General features: G+C 38.9%; 1 pseudogene; it reads left to right on the top strand.

Moving 5' to 3' along the window:
• The first annotated feature begins 1,214 nt into the window (after positions 1 to 1,214).
• Positions 1,215 to 21,815, top strand: LOC108709578 (annotated as a pseudogene).
• Positions 21,816 to 25,067: the final 3,252 nt, after the last annotated feature.

The following is a 25,067-nucleotide window of genomic DNA, read 5'->3' as shown; positions in this document are numbered from 1 at the left end:
TTCTATTGAGAGGTGCGGAACTACAGCTATAGATTTTGGGGGAATGCTGAGTTTTCTTCATAACTCCAGTCCAGTTGCAGCAATGAGGAGGATATGCAGTGAAGGGAATTTTCCACGCGTCCATCTTCCGGCTCCTCTGTAAGCTGACCGAGAGATCAGTATTTCTGCGCATGCGCAGTTGGAGAAGTTTGCCGGTTTGCGACAACTGTGCATGCACGGAATTTCACGGAAATTGCTGATCTCTCAGTCAGCTTACTGAGGAGGATGGACGCGTGGAACTTCGCTGGAAGAATCTGCGCCGAGGGGTAAATTATGGAGTATGGGGCATCTCCCCGGGGGGGGGGTAGTTAGCCTGGAGGGAGGGAGGGCTACCTGGGGTGGGGGTAGGTTTTTTTTTCCCCACAGGTTGATTTCTCCTTTTAGGGCATGTGCCTAGGGTGACAGTGCTGGGCATGTACCTCTTCTACCTGCCTTCCTAAGGGCAATGACACAACAGGAGATTAATCATCTATTCTTCTGCAGGAGACTATTCTGTAAAAGCTTTCCCACCGGTAATAATGTAAATCGCTGGTGGTAAAACCCATGCGTTGCTTTAGTGTACCAAAATCGCTTGAAGTTGCCTCAAGAGGAAGCTTCAAGAGATTTTGGAAGATTGAAACTAGTGATTTCTCACCCGCAGTAGTACAATTCTCCCCATGAGCCACCGCCATCCTTACAGATTAGTCACCAGCAGAAGCAGAAATTTATTGCTGGAAATTCATCTTCTGGTGTGCCGTCGTCCTAAAGTTTCGCTACACATGTGTCTGGGTTGGTGAGTTGTATTGAAATGTACTTGCAGTTTCTGCCACCCTGAACCTTACTGTAGCTAGGGTTGCCACCTAGCTGGTTAAAATAATGGTTGATCCAAATTTTATTAATAGGCAGTGTCGGACTGGCCCACAGGGATACCAGGAAAACTCCCGGTGAGCCCAGGTGTAAGTGGGCCCTCCTGCTTCAAAACATTTGGCCTATTTCATGGCCATTACCTATTTCTATAAGAACAAAGAGACTAAATAGATTGAATAATAGATTATAGTATGTAAAGAAAACAGACTAGCAGAATAGAGGTTGTGTGAGGAGAGGAATTATAATAGCAGTGAGAGTGGGCCCTTCATTTAAGGTCTTTTGGTGGGCCCCTGGTCTGAGATTTTTGGGTGGGCCCCTTGTGTCCCAGTCCGACACTGTTAATAGGGAAGAGAGATAAATATATAGGAAGGCCGGCCTTTTTTTCCAGAAAAGGTGGCAACGCTAACTTTAGCTCAAGAGTTACAACCAGTAGTGTTAATAGGTGCACCATGCATAAGACTTGCACCTACCAAATTGGATGCACATGTATATTCTAACTTTGTAAAAGCTAGCTGTACTAACGTGTAACTGAATTGCATATAAAATGCCTGTGCAATTATGCTGTTTTGCTGCAACACAGAATTGTGGCTCATGCAACTCAGAGCAGGGAATCCATCACCGTAAATGTTCCTAAATTATGCCTCCAGTCCTCAGGTCGTCATTTGACACTAAAGCTACCTCCTCAACCTCAAGCTACTGGTTTGGAGTATTCCCGTTTAAGCTCGACGACAGAGTTTGCAAGCTGCCCATTGATTGGTCAATACCGACGGTGGCCTAGCAACGGTGCTGCAGCGTTTGCAACGGAAGGGCCTAGGGAGTTCCGATTGGTGGAATCCAGAACCGAGCGCTGTGGTGGCGCAGCCTGGGCACCGGGAGTGGGTTGGTGTTTCTGGTGTATAGGTGCGCGGGCACTCACTAAGCGGGTCTTTCCTAATATAACATTTTCTGCCCGTTTCTGTTCCTTCATATTGCGCCGCCTTCTTCCTCCATAGGTCCCGGTTGTATCCAGTTCTCCGGTGTCTCCTGGTTTGTTGGCAATCATGTCCTTACGCACACTACCTCTTCTCTTCATCAACCTTGGTGGGGAAATGCTTTATATTCTGGATCAGCGGCTGCGGGCTCAGAATATTCCTCCGGATAAAGCCAAAAAGGGTCAGTAACAAATCTGTCATGAATAAAACAGGACCGGTCATCTAAAAGTCTGTGCTGCAAACAGGACATTTGAAGGGACAACCCTTTAGGATGCCAGGCTACTGACTATATTGACTGTCCAGCGGATGCTTCATGCTGATTGGTTGTTACTGGTGATGCTTGGTTATTATAGGTGACTAGATCTATAGGAAACTTTGCCCCTTTTATTTAGGTCGTCTCCAAAGACAGAACAATTGCCCCTGATTGTTGTATTCTTTTGATTTGTTGGTGCGATTTATAAAAGTAGCTTATGCTGGACATTGGTGCCAAAAATGACAGCACAGCAGTGTCAGAGTCAGGGCAGAGACACGCTCAGATTCGGGAAGATTTAGTCGCCCAACTAATCTCCCCAAACTGCCTCCTGCCGGCTAGAATCGTAATTGCCGGCGGGATGGCATTCGGATCGCTTTGTTCTCCGAAGTTGCCCGAAGTTTCCCCCCTGAGGCAACTTTGGGCTACTTTGGAAAACGAAGTGCTCCGATTGCCATTCCTTCGGCGATTTACAGTCTAGCCGCGGGAGGCAGTTCAGGGAGATTAGTCGCCCCGAAGAAGAGAAGATTTGTCGCTGGGCGTCTAATCGCCCGGAATCTGAGCGTGTCTCAGCCCTAAAGCAACAGTTCAGTGTAAAACTGAGTAAATAGATAGGCTATGTAAAATAAAAAAATGTTTCTTAATATACTTAGCAAAATGTAATCTAAAAAGACTGGCGTAAAGGTTGACACTTTTGCCGGAGGCTAAACCGGAACAAAGGGGTGGGGTAGTGATGTTGGGATGCAATAATGGGGATTTGCGGTTTGTTTCGGTTCAGGGCATAGAGAGAGTAATTTTGGGCCCAAGAGGTGGGGACTTACAGGCGAGATTGTTGAAAGCAGAGGCTAAATGGATTTTTAAACTGTGTACAAGACAACCTAGGGGCCTGAACTCTGTCTTTGACATTAGTTGCTTCTTCTAAATATCAAATGTGAACATAAGATGTATTGTATGGAATCGCTACATATTTACAAGTCACAAAAACTTAAGGAAATGAATTGATTCTTTGTAACAAGTAATTATGTCCGTTCTGGCATTTAATATTGTAACTGTTTCACTGTAATGTATTTATAATATCTATTTAAACGGTAGTACTTTAACATATGTGACTTAATGCAATCATAGAAAGCCTCTAGAGATACAGCATTTTGGACATTTATATATATTTTTTTTTTTTTACAAGAGATGGATTTACATATGGAGAGAGATATATATAGAAAATAAAATCAAAATTTCAAGTCTATAATTTATAATTTATAACATAAAATTTATAACATTAATAGAAAAAACAAAATTTATATTTAATGAATTTAAACATAATTAATGAGCTGTTTGTTTTTAAGGGCACATTTGGATTGCATGTCTCTTTTTTTAATAATAAGTGTTTAAAGGGTTAATCATTAAACAAATTGGGAGGGGTGAAGTGGGGTTAAAAGAGGGATTTGCCGGGAGGAAGTGAGGTCTCTGATGAAGTGCAGTGACACGAAACGCGTCAGACCTCATGGCGCAGGGCTATACAGTTTGTTAAAATGTTAAACATTTAATAAAATCAAGTTTTTACCGATGATTTGATGACCAAGTGATTCCTTGAGTGATCCGAAGAGTGCGCTGTCCAGGATTTTGGTGTGTGCAGTATTTAGTTTTCCCTTAGCGACGGACTCAGGGCGGCTGCACCTGGGTCACAACGAAGTCCGGGTAAGATACTACATCTTCATTCATTTGGGAAGCTGAATCCGGTGACCTTGCGAGGGGTCTGGGGCTTTGCGCACCCGGACCAGCAAACCTTAAGGGGGAGCTTGAAACCGGTATTAAGCAGATAATAAAAGTATAATAACGAATGAAACAAATTAATGTGTATTAAACAGAGGAACAATTTATCGCAGGACTCGTAGAAAGAAAGAAAAATGTTCAGTTTATGGAATTGATATGTTATAAGGACCTGCACATAAATATGCCACATCATAGTTAACGTGTGTCCACCTGGTTTCTGATAATTCAAATTTCTTGTGTTAGATACACACAACGAATCATACTGAATTATTGAAATACTAACCATAGTATATTAACTTGATTCATATGAATATTTAGAGTATCTAGCTGTTCTTCTAGCACAGAGTTGTCCTACATATTCATTATAATGGGTCATATAACTGACTGGATATTGGCTGTGGTTGCTATCTTGGTCAGGAGAGATATACAGGCAGCTGTAGATAATCTAAAATAATAGCTATTTTGTTTGTTTGTTTGTTATAATGAATAAAAGTGGCATCCTTACATCTATTTTGACTGGCAAAAATATTTTAGCTTCTAGGTGCTTGTTGAGTTATGATGTTAACTTATACAATGCACATAGGAGACGTGTTTTTTGTCTTGTGAGACAGGCTTTGTTTACATACACAAGCAATGTTCACTCAAGGTTAAATTGAGAATACATTTATACTTCTGCATCTGTTCTGTGACATTCAGTAAAGGAATATATTAAGAATATGGAGGCTTGACTGCATGTAGATGGGGCTCTTTTGACCATTATTGCCCCTTCCCCCTCAAATGAGTACAGAACATTGTGACTCTAAAGCTGGGTTTGCCTTAGAGCTGTGCTTAGATGAGCTCTACCCTGTAGTTCTAATGTTAAGTCCAACTTCTACTTCCATTACACTTTCACTACACTACTATAAAGCAGAGGTCAATCAGGTTTATGTAACCCAGCATGTGTTCTGTCCAAATGTAAATGACTTTATTGGATTTACTGGGCCTGAATATGCAGTAAATACTAATTATCTTCATGTGTCCCTTCATGCAAGAATTTTGATTTCCCATTTTCTTCTGTTGTACTTATGTGTGTCATTGTCTGCTTCTTAAGGTCCCCATACATGGATAGATCCGCTCGTTTGGCGATGTCGCCAAACGAGCGGATCTCCCTCCGATATGCCCACCTTGAGGTGGGCAATATCGGGCAGATCCGATCGTGGGCCCTAGGGCCCAACGATCGGATCCTAGCATTCTCAAACGGGCGGTCGGATCGCGGGACCGCATCAACGAACAGATGCGGCCGCGATCCGACGGGATTTTTAAACCCATCCGATCGAGATCTGGCCGACTTTCGGCCAGATCTCGATCGGGGAAGCCCGTCGGGGGCCCCCATACACGGGCCAATAAGCTGCCGACACAGTCTGTCGGCAGCTTTTATCGGCCCGTGTATGGCCACCTTTAGCTGACTGGACAGATCAGGACAGAAAACGAGGTAGGGTGAGCTTGTAGGTAAGAGAGCTTCCCTGAGTCACTGCCTGGCATTGCCACTTCTCTTCTTGTCTCTCTTTTTTTGCTCTCAGATTAGCAAAGAGTTAAATAGGTTTCTAGGACAACAGTTTTCTCTGTCAGCCAATATCATCTCCTTCCTGTGAGAACTATCCAAAGTAGCCATCTTTAAATTGGAATGACTATTCTGTCCTTAAAATGTAGAATTAACTATTTTAACAACTGTTTGCTTTTTTTAAATAGCTCATAAATTTAGTGTTTGTTTTCTTGCCTGCTGGATTACAGTGTTTATATAGACCTTTTGTTGCTTGTTTTAGTCTTTCTGGCTGTGCTGTAGTATTCATTGCTGCAAAATTCTACTAGGATATGCCTACTTGTCAATTTAATTAGAATGCTAGGGCTTCGAGGCTTAAACAATTGAATAGAAACATGGCAGCCTCCTTGTTGTGATGTGCTTACTTCAGCATGAGCCTCTAACACTCAATTATTACAAACTTGCTGTCTCTAGGAGTGTCATACACGAGAGTCTTCCATAGACTGTCAGTACCAGTAAATAAATCTTCCATAGACTGTCAGTACCAGTAGATAAATATAAGCTTTCTGGGGACAGACAGTTGGCAGGAAGGTTGAAATGGATGTCGAGCCTTTGAATTGGGGAAGGATTTGAGCGCGTTCGCCGGCAGGCACTAGGACCTGGCCGGTGCAAGCGCTCGCAGGGAGTGGGTGCGCATGGGTGGGCGGGCGGCTAGGACCCAGGTGGCCTAGGGGTGGCAAAAGAGGAGAGCCAGTCCTGGCTATGAAAGCAAATAAAGTGTTTTCTCGCATAAAAATTGCAATTTTTGCCCTTTATAGGTCCCTGGTAAGGCCTCACCTGGAGTATGCAGTGCAGTTTTGGGCTCCAGACCTTAAGAAGGATATAAATGAGCTGGAGAGAGTGCAGAGAAGTGCAACTAAACTGGTTAAAGGGATGGAAGATTTAAATTATGAGAAAAGGCAATCAAGGTCGGATTGTTTTAATTGAAGAAATAACGCTTGTGAGGGGACATGACTTCAATTTATGAATACATTAGAGAACATTATAGTTGGATAGTGGGGATATTGTTTTCAAATATATACGTTCCAGAAGCTCCCCTTTTGACTTGAGGGGTTGTACTTGATTTGAAGAAGCAAAAAGGGCAGTGGAAGTTGTGGAATACTCCACCTGGAAATATTTTGATGGCAGATTCTATTAATGCCTTTAAAAATGGTTTGAACGACTTCATGGGCAATATAATATCCAAGGTCTACAGTTAGTTTGGAATAGGTATGTATTTCTCATGCTGGCACCCAGGTATTAATTCTGTCTAGTGCACCATTTCCCTGGAGATATATATATATATATATATATATATATATATATATATATATATATATATATATATATATATAATATATATGTGAGTGATATTGGTTTATATAAATATATGTGAGTCTATAGATAGGTCTTTATATATATATATATATATATATATATATATATATATATATATATATATATATATATATATATATATATGTATATATATATATATGTATATATATTTACTGAGGATCATTTGGAGGGGTTGAACTTGATGGCCAAACAAATTTTCTGTCACACAATATTGGTACAGGTAAATTTGTGCATTGTTCTCAATCTATGAGAATACAATACAATTCTGGTCCATAAGTCATGGATAGGTGGTCTACTATCAGCTTATACTAGGTAGTTTATTTCTATATTTATATTAATATTTCATAATATTACAGGGGGTTGTTTCCTTTGTCTTGCTTAGACTCTGCCAATTGATCTGGGTCCAGAATGCTGTGTGATATACAGTAGATCTAGAATCTCATAAAGCAGATTATATGGGTATTGCATGTCACTTTCTAATCATCATTACTAGCAAAACTTTTTTTTCATTTTACAGTTATGAATGACATCATCACTACTATGTTCAACAAGAAGTTTATGGAGGAGCTTTTTAAGCCACAGGAGCTCTATTCTAAGAAAGCCCTGAGGACTGTCTTTGATCGTTTGGCCCATGCTTCTATAATGAGACTGAACCAAGCAAGCATGGATAAGGTATCTTACAGCATGGAACTGTGGCATTGCAGTAAGTGCTTTCTCCTAGGTGAGAGACACTTAAATGTAAAACTTTTGACTGCAACAAATGAATTTGCTATCCTTCTTTGTTTTGCATTTATTAATTTAGCTGTATGACTTAATGACCATGGCCTTCAAGTACCAGGTTCTGTTATGCCCTCGCCCCAAGGATATTCTGCTTGTCACTTTTTAACCATATGGATGCTATCAAGGACTTCATCAGAGACTCACCAAGTATCCTTAATCAAGTTGATGAAACATTCCGACAGCTTATTGATGTAAGGTCATTTCTATTCATATTTATGTGACTAAACGTGCAGGTTAGGCTTTACTATGGTTGAATATTTGACAAACCCTGGAACTTAAATATTTTAATTATCACTGACAATAATAATAATAAGCAATAATTTAAGCTGATTTTTGCTTAGTAGGTACATTTCACAGGGTAATTTAAATGGAAAATGCATTCTGGCCAAATAACTTCATGAACATGTGAATTTCAATTGCTTTCCATCTTTTATTTTTTACTGTTTTCCCAAAAGTTAAGTTTTAAGTTTAATGTTCCTGCCTCTGGTGTCTCAGTCTGGCAGCTCAGGGATCCAGGAGCATTTGAACTGTAACAGTTTGCTACATTTAGTTGATAAAATTATATTTATCAGCAGTATCTGTGGAATACTAGCAACTATTGTATCAATTCTAACAGCCACCTTTAACGAAAACTCGGGTATCCTGTACAGCAGGGCTAAAGATAACAAATGTATCAACAAAATGTATACAAACAGTTAAAGAGTTGGCAACCCCCCCCCCCAGAGTAGGTGAGAAATTAAACTTTACACAATATTAGAAAAACAGTCATAATAAATAGAAAGCAATAGAAAAAAGTTTTTTATCTCTGGTGAACTGAAACCAACTGAACTGAAAACGTCCTTGAAGGTGAACAACCACTTTCAGTTTTCTGTGTAGAAATACTTACAGCCTTAGAAATACTGTTGCTCAAAAATGCAAAACTGAATTGTTTACAATTTTGTGTTTTGTGTTAAGCAACTCCCCTCTGTGAAATATATTGCTACATTTTACCCTGACCAGAGCTTGCTTCACTGGCCCTTCGAAAATCTGAGCATTGTGCCAAGATTTATCTACCCTCCAGTCACCCACACTTGGACTTGATCATACGTGCATGCTCACAAAATTTTGTGGTTTTACTCCACTGCATATGTGCGAGTACCAGTCTGGGAAAAGGTAATATAATAATGTCCATACTGTGCTCAGATGTTCCACAGTCCAGTGCAGTTTCTTCAAAAAGGTTGAAATTGACTTTCCTTATCTTTTAAAGGAGAACGAAACACCTGTTAATCAAAAATCCCCTTCCGTTTGCCCCCCTCAATGCTTCTCCCTCCTTAGTAACTCAGTGGAAAAAGTATCCCTGTCATGTACCTTGGCATAATTATGCAGAGTAGCGAAGCGGAGCTCTCCGGCGCCATCTTTTGTATCTTCGGATACTCTTCTTTTCCTTCGGCAATCTTCTGAGCTTTCCGCACATTACCAGAATGACAGAATGGTCCCAACTCTGCATGTGTGAAAAAGCTCTGTGCCGGCGCTCACTTCCAGAAATTACAGAAGATGGCGCCAGAGATCTCCACTGCAATACTCTGCATGAATTTGCCAAGGTACAGTCACAGTTCCCATTCAAATATTTATGCAGGCCGCAATCCCTAAAACAAGTACAAACTGAATCCATTGTTCAAACATTAAAAGGCATTGTATAGTCCCAAACTAACCAGAATTTTTTTCTTATTTCAGATTTACAATTGTCTGCCATCTGGAGAGTTCCAATTTATTAGGCAAACTCTTCTGATCTTCTTCCAAGATATGCATATAAGGGTATGTCTGAAAACCAATGCCCTCTCATGTTTATATTGACCATATTGGTACTTTACATGCACTATAAAATATTTGTCCAGTTGATTTTTTTTGGATTTTGAGACGTGCATAAACCATAGTGCCTATTGGATGTAGTTCTCATTAATACTTACAGTAAAAGAGAACTTATAATCATACATGTTATGAATATAAAGTGCAAAATAAACTGTAATTATATATGTTACTTCCTCCCAGCTTGGTGCTAGGAATTATGACTCAAACCTTTTATTGCCACCATCGTCATTCTTTTTTTTTTTTTAAGTTTTGCTGTCTAAAAACTGTACTATGATTGCCATCTGTGCTATAATAGATCTGGAAGTTACATGGATCATGGTTGTTGCTAATGCAACCAGGATGATCCCATACCAGGAGGTGAGTGCCTGGGAGTAATAACCGTAATAACATGAATTTTTTCTGTTCATTGCCTACGTTAGGATTTTATCCCAGAAACAGATTTTCTCCTTTAGTGACCTTTTTGTATATCTATTAGGGATGCTCCACATCCGTGATTTTTTTAACTAAGAGCATATCCTTTTCATATAAATTGCGTTCTGCTCTGTAACCCAACACAAAAAAGACCACATCAAAGCAAGAGTATGGATTCAGTTCAGCTTCAGCCAAATACTGCATTCAGTGATATTATAAGAGCAGATTTATCCATTATTTTTTTAGGATAATCGGTTCTTTCCCTTACAGGTTTCTATATTCTTGAAGGACAAAGTCCAGAATTCTAATGGACGTTTTGTTCTTCCCACATCTGGTCCTGTTCCTTGGGGAACTGAAGAGCCTGGTTTGATCAGGTCAGTCTTTGCTAAAGCCTATCTGGGCTCTTGTAGAGAGATGTTATTAATAGTCATATTAAGGTAATTAAAACTCATCTTTTTCTCAAAAAAAGAAAAATTAGAGCAAACGCCCAAACCCGAATCCCCTTAATTTACCAATAAAACTTCTCGAAACATTTTGAGAAATTTTTTTCTTGAAAAGTCGCAGAAAGATGGATTGTTGCTCCTAAAACACAACTTTATAGAAATCCCCTGAAAACTCAAATTTATCGGATTATCAAACAAAAAACAGCTGAAACAGCCCAAAACTTTTGAGAATCCTGAAGTAAAAACATGTTCCGATTGTTAAAGGAACCATCTGTCACTGACTTGGATTTTTTTTTGGATTGAAATTTTTAGCAGCTTTGGAGCATAATAAATCTAGAAACAATCAAGTTTTTTCCCCCTCTAAAATTTCTAATTTTACCCCTTTTAAAACTCCACCAGAAAAAATTGAGGTTTAATAAATAGGTCCCTTACTGTAGGGTGTTGGTTTTGTCTTTTAAACATTGGTTTTGATACATTCTTACACAATTAATCTATCCTCTAGAACAGGGGTCCCCAACCTTTTTTAACTGTGAGCCACGTTCAAGTGTAAAATAATGTTGGAGAGCAACACAAGCATGCAAAAAGTTCCTGGGGCTTCCAAATAAGGGCTGTGATTGGGCATTGGTAGCTTCTATGTTGACTTGCAGCCAACAGGAGGCTCTGGAGGCAGTACACATGGTTTTTATGCAACTAAAGCTTGCCTTTAAGCCAAGAATTCAAAAATAAGCACCTGGTTGGAGGTCACTGGGAGCAACATCCAAGGTGTTGGAGAGTAACATGTTGCTCACGAGCCACTGGTTGGGGATCACTGCTCTAGAACAACTATTTGTAAACCATGTCTAGGATTCAGATTAAAATAGGATTATTTCATTTTACAAAGACATTGATGCAAGACCAGCATGGCTAGGGAACATAAAAAAATATATATTGACCCAGTCTGCAGTTGACAGTTCTCCACTCTAACTTATAAGTATTTGGTATGCATACAAAAATAATTACAGGCATTCATGTATTAAAAATCTAATTAAAAAATTACATTTTTTGTTTAGAATATATAATTACAAAGGTGAAGAAGTTAAAAGAGTGCAATTTCAAAATGGTGGAAGTTACATAAGTCCTCTTCGAGAAGGATCCTATGATCTATTTGGAGACAGAGTTCTCAAGCTCGGAACCAACATGTGAGTGATGAGTCTGCGATAAACTTGCCAAATGCTGGGATGTTATTACTTTGATGTAGTGTTCATTAATATGTATAGCCATAGTCATAAGAGAATTAATTATCCTGAATGTTTAAATAGTACATAATGAGCCCTGTTTTTTTTTATTCCTATAAATCAGGGGTCCCAAAACCTTTTTTTTAACCTGTGAGCAACATGCAGACAAGAGTTGGGGAACAACACAAACATGAAAAATGTTCATAGGTGGAGCAAAAATAAGTTTTGTGATTTCTATTTTGGTAGCCCCTATGTGAACTGGTAGCATACAGGAGACTCTGTTTGGCAGTACACCTGTTTTTAATGCAACCAAAACTTTCCTCCAAGCCAATAATTCAAAAATAAGCATCTGCTTTGAGGCCACTGGGCACAAAACCCAAGCAAAATGTTGCTCATGAGCAACTGGTTAGGGATCACAACTATATATGAACATCCTCCTGACTCCTTTTTACATAGTGTCATTTAAATTAATAATACTTACATTTAGTGCATTCCACAATCATGTTTCTCTGTACTTCTCTGCTCTTGTTTAAAAATACCCTACAATCTGCCCTTATCTACTAACCATAAACAAACCGGTACTTTCCTTTCATTGCTTCTTCTCTTGCACACTCCTCCAGGGGTTGTTTAGAGCACCACCTAAGCACTGGAACTCCCTTTCTTCTTACTTAAAGGGGTTGGTCACCTTTAAATCAACTTTTAGTATAATATGGTGATATTGAGACAATTTGCAATTGGTTTTCATTTTTTATTATTTGGGGTTTTTGAGTTATTTACCTTTTAACTCAGCAGCTCTCCAGTTTTTGAATTATTAGACATGCACTGATTTGAGACTGAAAAATAAATAGGAGAAGCAATAACTATACATTTGAAGCCTAACCGAGGATTTGTTTTTAGAAGGGGTCAGTTACCCCCCCCCCATTTGAATGCTGAAAAGAGAGAAGAAGAAGAAGGCATACATAAAAAGTAGAAAAAAACTATTAGAAAAAATAATAATAATAAAGACCAAATGAGAAGTTGCTTAGAATTGGCCACTCTGTAACACATTAAAACAGTAGTGTCACTAGAGGGGGGCAGGCCCTGGTGCGTGAAGCGCAGCGGGGCTCCGCCCCCCTCCGTACGGCCGCATTTGGCCGCATTTGTCAGTGGCGCGTGAGCTGCCGGGGGCCCCGAGGAGGTGCGGGCCCTGGCCTGCTCGCACCCCCTGCTCCCCCGGTAGTTCCCCCACTGCATTAAAAGTTAACATAATGGTGAACCACCCCTTATGTCTTGGGCTCATTTATAAAAACTGCATAAGCATAAACATCTGAAATTCTAAAAATAAATATACTTGCTGAAAGGAAGCCATGTTACTCATTAAAGCCATTTCCCAAACCCTCTTAGGCTCGCTAGCATTGTTTCATTGTAAAGTAATGAATTCGGGGACTTCAAGTGCATCTGCTTTCCATAGTGGTTGGTGCATAGATTCTTTGTAAATCAGATGGATTTAATCCTAGAATCTACTTCACTATATAGAACAAGGCGAGGGAGCCTAAAGGGTATTGGCAACTATTCCTTGTAGCACATGGAATCAAGTATGTCTGTGCAAAAAAAATGTTCTTTTAGTAGTTTTTTACATTAGCCCAACTGAAAGATCTCAGGTAAAAAATGAGGCCTAATTTAATTTTTTCACTGGGCTCTTTGTCTGTTTTTTAAAGGCTCAGACTTTTAGACAATCATTAAGGGGAATACTTCATTAACCATGTCTAGTATTACCCTTAACGTTTGTGCCATACACACTTCATGTATTGCTTATGCCCCAACCCTTAGACTGTGAGCTCTCATACATGCATACTTGTATGCTTATTTATAATTGGTTTGTTTCTTATTCACACCTAATCCATCTGTTTACATCAGCACTCTTCCAAAAGTGACTGGTGTCGGCCTTGAAAGGGGAAACTCTGTAGTTACTACCAATTAATACAAATAATAGCACATGAATATGCAGCACTTAGTGGGGCTCATTTATCAACACTGGGCAAATTTGCCCATAGGCAACCAATCAGATTACTGCATTCATTGTTCTACTTGCAGCTGGTTTCAAAAAGCTAATCACTGATTGGTTGCTATAGGTAACTGCCCATGGGCAAATTTGCCCAGTGTTTATAAATGAGCCCCAGTGTCTTTAAAGGGATTCTGTCATTATTTTTATGGCTTACTTTGTATTTTTAAATTATACTGTTTACAGAGCAAATAATTCACTTTACCATTTAAAATTGTATTCTTGAACCAACAAAAGTATTTTTTTAGCTGTAATATTGGTGTGGAGGCAGCCATTTCAGTGCATTGTACCTGATTCTGTGCTTTGAGAAGGAGCTAGCACTTCAGGATAGAATTGCTTTGAGTTTCTCACCATCCCATTGTATTTCACCTTGACCTACAGTAGGTTGTGCACCCTAGCAGGGTTTCTCCTCCTTGGGTGTTATTCTCATGTCTACCACTAATTGGGGCCAGGGAGCACATTTAGCAATGCAAACAAATCCTTCAGCAAAGGTGTCAGGTAGCTGCTATCTGTTTAGCTGCAAATTTTTCTGTTGATTGGCTGCTGATTGGCTGCTGGGGAGGGAAGGAAGGGTTGATATCACTATAACTTGCAGTGTTGCAGTAAAGAGTGACTGAAGGTTATCAGAGCACAAGGGCACCTGGGAACTATGTCTAGCCCCATGCCAAATTTCAAAATTAAATATAAAAAATCTGTTTGCTCTTTTGAAAAACGAATTTCAGAGCAGAATTCAGTGTAGAAATAAAAACTGGGAAAATAGATAGACTGTGCAAAATAAAAAAAAAAATCTAATATAGTTAGTTAGACAAAAATGTAATCTATAAAGGCTGGAGTGACCGGATGTCTAACATAATAGCCAGAAAAGAACACAACTTCCTGCCTGGTGACCAATAAGAGCACTGCAAAGCAGGAAGTAGTGTTCTGACAATTATGTTAGACATCCGCTCACTCCAGCTTTCATAAATTTCATTTTTGGCTAACTATATTGAAAACTTTTTTAAATTTTATTTTAGCCAGTTTTATTTTTATACTGAACGATGCCTTTAAGAGCATGCAAATTCAATCCATCATAGTAAAGTGCAATATATATTAACCTGTGTGTAATAGTGGAGGCTCCATTTCAGATCACAGAGACCTAAAGCTTTTTTTCCATAATACAACGCTGAACGTGTTCATTCTTAAGTAAACGGCGGGTTGGGGGAGTGCACATGCGGCCCTCCTGAGTGACCACAGTAGTTTTACAACATTCTGTAAACTTTCAAATGAGTTTTTAAACTTACAAATATTTGTTTCATATCCACAGGTATAGTGTTAGTCGTTCTGTCGAGACCCTCATGTCTGGAACATTGAAGAGTTCAGCATCACATACCAAGGTCAGTCAAAATAATGGTAACCTTGTTTTGAAGGTAAAATACATTGCATCTGTCCATTAAAACATTTCCCCTATGCCCACTTTCTTAGCAGAATAACTAAAACATTTAAACATGGGAAGCCTAAACAATTATTTTTGTAAAGTAAAATGCCTACAATATTCACTTTATTAAAGTAGATCATTGTGTCAGTTTGGCAAATGTGTATGGACTGCTTTAAAGGAGAATTAAATCCTAACTAAAGAAGTAGGCTATAAATGTTGTACATTATGTTTTGGACTTCTGTATCAGGCAAAGGCAACCATAGCCCATTAGCAGTGAAGATCTGTGTCTCCAAAGATGACCCAGTAGCTCCCCATATTCTTTTCTGCTTATTCACTGCACATGACTAGAAATTGCACACAAACAAAGTCAGCGTATAGGGCTGGGTGAGAGCTCTATCCAAAATCCAAGCGTTCCACTCTGGTCACGTGGATAAGACTAGCACTGTACTAAAGGCGCATAAGTCGGATTCTTCTTTGGATGGAGACACTATATGAAAGAACTGTATAAAATCTTCCTTTATTGATCAAACTTTGTTAAAATCACAAGAGTCCGGATGAGCAGGGCAGGGGAGTGCATGGCTCAAAGCGTTTCGTGACTACAAGAAGGTCACTTCATCAGAATGCACATGCTCTGTGCTGCTGTAACTTACTGAGCTTAGGGACCCACTCACAATATACAGTACACATAGAATATAAATGTCACAATATAAGGCTGATTAATAATTAATGGAGATAATTACAACATGGCAGCACAGAAAGCAATTAGTTTCAGAATTTAATAATCAGCCCTATAGCATCATCTTATATTACAGACAAATCTTGATTATTTGCGACCACCTCTAAGCTTAGCTTCTCAACAGCTGCTGAGAGCCCACTGAGCATGTGAGTGTCGCAGACACTTTCCAAGATGGTGACCCCCTGTGACTAGTTTGAAGTTGGATCATTGCTGCTATTAAGAAGCTGAAACTTTAGGCTGGTGCAATAAGTTCAGAATATAAAATATGGCATTTTTAGCCATATTCATTTTTAGAGTTTAGTTCTCCTTTAAGCAATCAGATTTAATTATTTTCTGTGGGTGTGTGCTAAACTAATGATTTGAAAAGTGCCCAAAAAGGAACAAACAATTACATTTATGTAAAACTATTCTACAGGCCTTTTTTGAAGTGGTGAAAATAATTTCTCACGTTAAAAAATTGGTGGTAAAGTTGTGTGATTAGTAAATGTATAGTAACAAGGGTTAATAGTTCAGACCCAAATCCAAAATTAAACGCAACACATTAAATTATCATTAGTGTTATGTTTGGTCTGAATAATATTTCACCAGTGGATTTCTGACCTAAGAGCTTATTTCTACAGGCGCAAGTAAATGAGCGTTAAAAGGCCAAAAACCACTAGTCACAAAGGTGTTGTTTTAAATGTAGCCTCATCTAATTAGTTGATTTTAATTTGTGGATTTTCCAAGGAAAAAGAAGAATTAACTTTATTTAACCAGAAGTTTCTGAACATGTGAAGCACAGTGATCGTTCTGAAAGTATGCTGTTTCATGCAAATTGATGGAAAATTCTGTGCATTATGTATTAGTACAAACAAAATCACACTTATTTGACCCAATTACACTTATCTTACACTTATGATGTAAGGCTCGAGCATGTCCCTTTTTCTTATTTGGGGTTAATCCAGTTTTTATATATTTACTCTATCTACAAAGTGATCTCTTACTTGGATATTTTAAAATTTCTTCACTTGTGTAACTACAATATAACAGACTACGTGCGACCGCGAGAGGGTCTGGATGGTCAAGGTCTGCTGTATGATTTCACCTTTCCCATGCCTATACCATCCACTGCAAGTAAAGGGCAAAAAGGGGAGGGCCTGGACATATATATTTTAGGGGGACCCAGCAAGAGAAGTTTTGCACAGGCCTTGTGTTTGGAATCCTCCCTTAATTCAGACTAAATATTTTATTTTTGCAGGAAAATGTTGCACCTAATCCATTGGCGAAGGAAGAATTAAATCTTTTAGCGAAACTAATGGGTGGATTGGAACTGAAAAAAACATCTGGTAGTGATCACAGCTTTCGATTGAACTTTTTTAATGATGATGAAGAAGAAGAGTGAGTGATTGCTGTTTTCAGCAATTTTCGTAGTTTTGTCTGTTGCACTGGCACTTCTAGATTTATTTCTGTGTTACATGGAAGAAAAAAAAGAAAGATATGCTTTTGTTTTTGTTACATGTCCTTACCCAAAGCAGGCAGCTCTACAATGTTACTGGCTGAGGAGAAATATATATATTTATATCAAGGTGAAGCAGTAAAACAATCACTTGTAAAGAAATACCCCATTTCCTTTGCGATGGAAAAAAATACGTTCCAGGGTGAATGCATTATCATTGTATCTGTTAAAAGCAAAAGAACACGTGCTCCATCCATTAATAATTCTCAAACTTTGTTTTGCTAGATCATTAGTTTACTGTAAGGAATAAACATATTCAAAAGTTGCAAAAAACTTTAATCTGTTACAGGTATTTTAACTGTTAAATACATTCTGACTTTATGTGTTTTGTTTGCATTAAGGCATGCAGCACTCATGAGACCAGAAGAGCTCTCCTACAAAGTCATCAGCATTCAGGCAAATGAAGTAAGTAGCACAGTTTGAACAAATTACATTTCAATCCATGCCATCTGTTAAAAGACTGAATTTATAAGAAAATCGCACCAAAAATTAGCAACATAATTCATTGTAGTGAACATTATCAGTTGCCAAAAGACTTACTGTATATCACAGGAGGGCTGGCCACACACATGGCACTTCTCAGCACATTTTGCTTTGCTGAAAAGCACCACAGACCATTTCTTGTGAATGGTGTTCAATCTGGTGAATTTTTTTGGTCTATGGTGCTTTTCAGTTGCCTAAAATGTATCGGGCTTAAAAGTGCCACATGTACCAGAGCCTTTAAACTTAACAAAAGGAAACAGCCCGGCTGCATCAAGAAATGCCACATAATTACCCATGGCAAGTGGGCTTAACTTTCTGAAAACTCTAATTCTAATTCTGCTTCTAAAACAGAAGGCCTATGTCTCATTTTGTCAAAGAACTGTAATATTTTTTACAACCAGAATTCTTCAAAGACTTTCAGACAGCAACTTTGACATTTGCAGCTAATTATTATTATTATTATTTATAACCTGTATTTATAAACTTCAACATATTTAAGGTTGCCACCCAGCAGATTTAACGCCTGCCAAGTCTGGGTTTGGCCCGCTTCCTTAAGCCCCCAATCCACCCAGAACCCTCCCCTGTTTCTTTTTCTTCTTCTCCAAGCCTTTTGCGATGTCTGTAAAGTCATAGTTCTACCCCTTTTGTCATTACTTGCCCTTCCTAAATAACAGACTGACACTTTTGTCGACACCCCCCCCCCAGCTGGCCAGTAATGTAATTCGTTTTAGTAAGTAACTGGAGATGAGTTAAGAGAGGTAGAGTGGACGACTTTGAGTGTCAGGGCCATGAATTTGAATTTTATTTTGAATGGTAGTGGAAGCCATTGCAGAAACTGGCACATCATTTGTCTGTCTGTCTTTAAGAGGAAGATTAAGTAAATTATGAACAATACTATGCCTTACTTCCAATGAAGATCTTTATCTCATTCCCTAATTGCAACTGCACTACATTTTTGCTTCAAATAGCACTATAACTCATTTGTATTGATTCAAATACTGTAACTAAGATGATAAGTCCTTTCAGTAAGTGGGGCATGAAGATGGCTGCCCCACCCATTTATAACATCATAATAAAGTTGCCACTGAATGAACACTTTACTAATCTCTGCAAGAAAAAGCAGACCGTGCCTGTTAATGTCCAAAGAAATAAAGTGCCAACAAAGCGTAGCCAGAGCATGATATTGAAGATATTCTCAGCAGATGGAGAAGAGACCCTCTCTGCAGGAAACTCTAAAGCAGGGATGCCACGGCCTGTTGGAGACCCCAGCAGACAAGCAGGATAAATGTCTCCGTAATGGAATATAACAAAAAAGAGACCCAAGGAGGAAATTACAATGCCTGCAAAAGGGAACAGCATCAACAAGTGATGGTCTTGTTAGAAACAAGAAAAATACAGAAGCAGGTTCTTTACACACAGTAATAAACCAACCAAAGCTGCATGTCTGATACTGACAAAGGAACAGCTGGACAAATAACTGGATGAATACATTTCCAAAGCAAAAGGCGACCAGGATGCAGCACTAGCAGCCTTAATGAGCAACCTCTATGCCCACCATGAGCCGGTCAACCCAGATGTCCGAATCCATTTTGTTAATGTTTGTTTAGTATTAGAACCTGTTGCGGAAAATTAGACGGGTAAGTATAGTACTAAAGAGGGAAATACCTGTAGTTCTATAGAGATTAGGAGCATAGGGTCCCATCCAAGGTTTTATAGATCCAGAATTCCCTAAAAATAGAAAAATCTTTGCACACCAAAAATAATGATGGGTGCAGAAAGAAAGCTGTATGAAACAGCATCAGTAGCAGAATTTAGTTGGCAATCACCCTGTCACGTCAATTGCATGTAACCTCTGTAAGGTACAATGATTGGATTATGAATTATTTTCTTTATATATCTTCATAGATGTTATGTAGCTATCCAACTTTAACTTCATAGTATATGTGTGTAGTGTATATGTCTATTTAGTCTGTATAGGGGCCAGTCATTTGTACACTATGTTGTTTTTTTAAAGTTTGGATGTCCCAGTCAGGGACAGGATTGAGTCATGTTTACTTTAAAACAGAACACCTGTAACCTTTATATCAAAACTTCACAAAAAACATACTTCAAACAAGAACTGAGTTATTTTTGTTCATGCATATGATTTCTGTGCTGGGAAAATGGTTATTGCATCTTTTAAACTCCTAACAAAAAATGTAGACAATGCTAAAAATATAGATATTTAAAATACAGGTGTGCCTCCGCTTGCATTGCTGAGATTAGTGGGATTTTGGGCTGATTCTCACTAGTGCACATTGTATACAGAATATATATATTATTTCCCATGTGTTAGCTATGATTCAAGAAAGGCATACTAGTTTCCTTCCACAGTAAAAACAAAAAGCAGCTAAGTGGCTCCTGGTGAATTTGCTAGTCTTTATGTCTCTGCTTTGGAAAGATGACCCTCTATTCCATTATTGAATTGCTTTGTATGCAGGTATATAGGACTTAATGTGTAATCTTTAGGCCCATCACGAATCAGTCAACCTGCAGGATGATTTTATAATGTAATCCATGCATGTACGTAAGTATGGGACCATATACAGAATGTTCAGGATCTCTATAAGTGATCTAAAATATCATATAAACATTAATTAAACTCGATAATACAATTATGGCTCCAGTAAGGATTAATTATATCTCAGTTGGGATCAACTACAAGGTACTGTTTATAATTACAGTGAAAAAGGAAATCATTTTTAAAAATCTCAATTATTTGATTACAATGGAGCAATAAGAGATAGCGTTCCTGTAGTTCTGGCCTATCTGGGTTATGGGTTTTCAAGTAACAGGTCCCATACCTATATTTCTTTATTTCATTATAAGTTCATCCTGTGGGTTGACTAATTCATGATTGCATATAGATTGCTCATCAAGTCCTTTATATTTCATTCTCTTTGCTGATGCAAAAAAACACATTTTAATGTAACTTTATTATATGTGTTTGTTTTGTCTAAGAACCTGCTGCAGAAATTGTAGAATTAGAAAGCAGTTCAGTTTCCTTCCTTCGTGCATTTATTTATTTATTTTCCCAGTTTATTAAAACATTCTTAAGGTGGTCATACACTATAAGATCCGCTTGTTTGGTGACATCGCCAAACGAGTGGATCTTTTCCCCTATATGTCACTAACGGGCATGGCTATATTGGGGGTAATCTGAACGTTCAGCCCTATGGCCGAACGATCAGATCACGACGATTGCAATGGGCTCCGACGGGTTGGTCGGGAGAAAAATCAAACCTTCCCGAGCGATATCATGTCCAGATATTGATCGGAAGCCTCCATACACGGGTAAATTAGCTGTCAAATTGGTCTAAACGACCGATATCGGCAGCACTATCTGCCCGTGTATGGCCACCTTTAGCCTCTTTTTTTCCACAAAAGAATATGCAGTTTTTTTTTTTCTTTTAATAAGCTGGCATGCGAGGAAAAAGTTTGCACATGTTTTGACAGTGTTTTTTTTCCCTAATGGTTTTGGGTTATTTCTCTTTTCAGGATCAAGAACGAAATAAGGAACTGTCTCGGATAATGGGGGAGTTCCAGTCAGTGGAATCATGTGTTCAAAATACCAGTAAAGGAGATGATCTGTTGGCCCTGATGGATGGTCTATGAGAATGCAGAGACTGGGCATTATGTTTGTACAGGCTAAATTCTTGAAGTGTTTTCTGTTTTCTCACAGGGACACTTGAGTGACCAGAGTGTATGTCAATGGAAGCCAGTTTGTAGATAGGTTATCTTCACATATGGTGATCTTTTCTACCTTCAGCCATAAGGGCTCCAAAGTGTAAGCCATTTATTACAAAATGTAGTAGGTAGCAAATGTGACTATACATGCATGGGCATGTGCACATTTTAATATCTGTGTGTGCAAAAGCTCTTGGCGGTAAAATACAAGTTGCCGTATCCTTTTATTCAATACACCAGTTATTTTTTATCTACGGCATGTCATCAGACCTCTTGTTTTTTTTTTGCTGAGTCTGGGGATATGTTTCTTCAGCCATTCAGTTTTGGGGGTTTAATGGAGGGCCAGACTTTATGAACATTATTTGTAAATGCATCTATGGATTGTTAATTTTTGGTGTTAATGGTCCTTTCAAGGAGTCATTTGAATTCAAATGGGCAGCACTCCGATTAAAAGAAAGCCTTTATTTTTCACATGCAGGGCAACGACAGAGCAACGTTTCGAGCCCACCTGGCAAGTTTGACAAAGAGCCAGGTGGGCTCGAAACGTTGCTCTGTCGTTGTTGCCCTGCATGTGAAAAATAAAGGCTTTCTTTTAATCGGAGTGCTGCCCATTTGAATTCCTAACAAGTATTGTATACGTGTGGAAGTACACATGGGAAAAGTGCACCCGTGAACAAAGTTGCGGATAAGTGAGTGCGACCTGAATTGAATTCAAAAGGAGTCATTTGAATACATGGGGAGGCACATTTATCAAAATGAAATTTATTAATAAAATCACATTTTCTCAGCTAGGACAAATTGAATCGACCTGAAAACTCAAAATCAAATTCGTTTCGAATTAGAAAAACTCGAATGTCAGGAAGGCTGCAAACATCACCAAATTGATCCCTTGACCTCTCCAATTGACTTATATAGTAATTGGGCAGGTTTTAGGTGGCAAATAGTCAAATTTGGGTTCTTAAAGGGCCAGAGTATGATAAATTTAAAAATTCACAATTCGAATTTGAGAGTTTTGACCAAAACATTTTTGAAAATTCTAATTCGAATTTTCACTTCGACCGTTCATAAATCTGCCCCTTAAAGTACACACCTTATTAATTGGTACTGAACAAGGGTGTACATTACCCCTTTAATCAGGAGAAGACTAACTTTATGATATGACCCCCCCTTAAAGTGTGCTTCTGTGTTTATGTAATATTAAGTACTTTTAAAATGCTGTGAAGTGCATGTTGCACTTAGTAAATGTTTGTGTCAGGTTGAACAAATGTTTCTCTCATTGATTTAAATACAGCATTTCTTTTCTGAGGCTGCTCTACTAAAAGATAAAAAATACCCCTTTATACCAAAGAGTTATACAAATTATAATAAATAATAATATAATTAAATATATCAAACTCTATGGGGCAAATTCACTAAAGCGTGAATCGGCTAACGCTAGCGCAAATTCACCAGCGTGACGTCATTTTGTTACTTCGCTGATTTACGAACGGGTGCTGGCGTAAATTCGCTAGTGAAGTGGACCTACTCTAGCGCTAGTTTGCACCCTTACGACAGGCGAAGTTGCGCTATGGCGAAGGGACGTAACTACGCTAATTCACTAACTTGCGTATTTTACTGAACGTTACCTCTTGCGCCAGACTTGCCTTCACCACCTCAGACCAGGCAAAGTGCAGTAGAGTAGATAGGGCTTGCTTCAAGTTCCAAAAAACGCTGGCGTCTTTTACTTTTTTAAGGGTGATAGGCTGAAAAAGATTGTACATTTTTTTGGGGGTACCCTCTTTCCCCCCCTACATTTCCTAACATATGGCACCTAAACTATACAGTGGGCACATGTGTAGGGCAAAATAACAACTCTATTTTATTTTATGAGGCTTCCCCAGGCTTGTGTAGTGTAATGTATTTGCTGCTACATATACATCCATTTACGTACTTTAACTTGGTGTCGTATGCAAATTAGGCATCGCTAGCGTAACTTCGCTTTGCTTGACGAAGTAACACTAGCGCAACTTTGCTACCTTTCGCCTCCCTGAGCGCAACTTCGGATTTTAGTGAATTAGCGGCGCCCTGGCGAAACTTCACCTGGCAAAGTGCGGCGAAGCCAACACTGGCGTAACTTCGAAGGTATGTAAATTTGCCCCAATGTATACATAGAACATCCCTGCTCAATATTGCTTTTAAACATGAGTGAGTTTTGTTTGTGCTGGCAGCGGCACCCTCCAATTCACTAAAAGAGACATGATAAAAATATCAAGTAGGGATGAACCTTAACTAGAATTTTTGGATTCAAATGAATCCTGAATTCTTCTGAAGAAATTTGACACATAATGAACTGAATACCAACCCTAATTTGCATATCTAGATTTGAGCTAAATCCCACAAGAAATGCATTTTATGAATTATATATTCCACCTCAGTTATTCAGTCCTTTAAAGTCACCTGAATCTGACTCCTGAAAAACTGAATCCTGCTCTGAATCCTGAATTCTGCTGCTTTCCAACTTTCAGATTATTTATGGTCTGTGAGGCTTCAGTTTTTTTTTACATTTTATTATTTCCCTCTATGATTTATCTACCAATCTGTCATTCAAACCACTGCCTGGTTGCTAGGTTTAATTCAACCCTAGCAACCAAGTAGCTACTGAAAATTCAAACGGCAGAGCTGCTAAACAAAAATCTAAATAATTGAAAAATCACAACTAATAAAAACCCAAGTGCATATTGTCTCAGAATATATTGTTCTAAAAGTTAGATTAAAATGGTGCTCTTTTAAAGAGGGTTCATTTTTATAGTGTGTAAAGTAGCACATCAGTCATTGTTTTACACTTTGCACACTGTAGGCGTCATTTATAAAGTTTAAGCAGTGCATATTTGTTCACAAATGGTTGTATTGCCCATGATTTCTTCCTGAATGCTAAAATATTGCACTGCTGTGCTCATCTTTCCATATTTTACGAATTTGCATTGTGAACAAATTTTCTCAAATGGCTCGCAAATGAGATCGGTGTTTGCATGAGTGTGGCCACTATGTGAGGCTGTGCGAAATTAATTGACGGCAATTTAAATTCATAATTCGCTAAACTGTTTTGTGAATATTTTCTCTGCCACCTTAGGAAGGGGTTGCTTCCCGAAAGCTCAAATTACTGCTGTAATAAATATTAAAAAGCAGGAGCCGGAGTATGGTGCTTCTTTTCCCTTATCTAAGGTAGAGATGTCGCGAACTGTTCGCCGGCGAACTTGTTCGCGCGAACATCGGGTGTTCGCGCTCGCCGGAAGTTCGCGAACGTCGCGCGACGTTCGCCATTTTGGGTTCGCCATTGTTGGCGCTTTTTTTTGCCCTCTCACCCCAGACCAGCAGGTACATGGCAGCCAATCAGGAAGCTCTCCCCTGGACCACTCCCCTTCCCTATAAAAACCGAAGCCCTGCAGCGTTTTTTCACTCTGCCTGTGTGTGCTGAAGAGATAGTGTAGGGAGAGAGCTGCTGCCTGTTAGTGATTTCAGGGACAGTTGAAAGTTTGCTGGCTAGTAATCGTTTTGATACTGCTCTGTTATTGGAGGGACAGAAGTCTGCAGGGGTTTGAGGGACATTTAAGCTTAGGTAGCTTTGCTGGCTAGTAATCTACCTTCTACTGCAGTGCTCTGTATGTAGCTGCAGTGGGCAGCTGTCCTGCTTCTGATCTCATCTG

The sequence above is a fragment of the Xenopus laevis genome, chromosome 2S (genome assembly GCF_017654675.1).
Source record: "Xenopus laevis strain J_2021 chromosome 2S, Xenopus_laevis_v10.1, whole genome shotgun sequence".
NCBI lineage: Eukaryota > Metazoa > Chordata > Amphibia > Anura > Pipidae > Xenopus > Xenopus laevis.
This window is presented reverse-complemented; position numbering and strand designations above follow the sequence as displayed.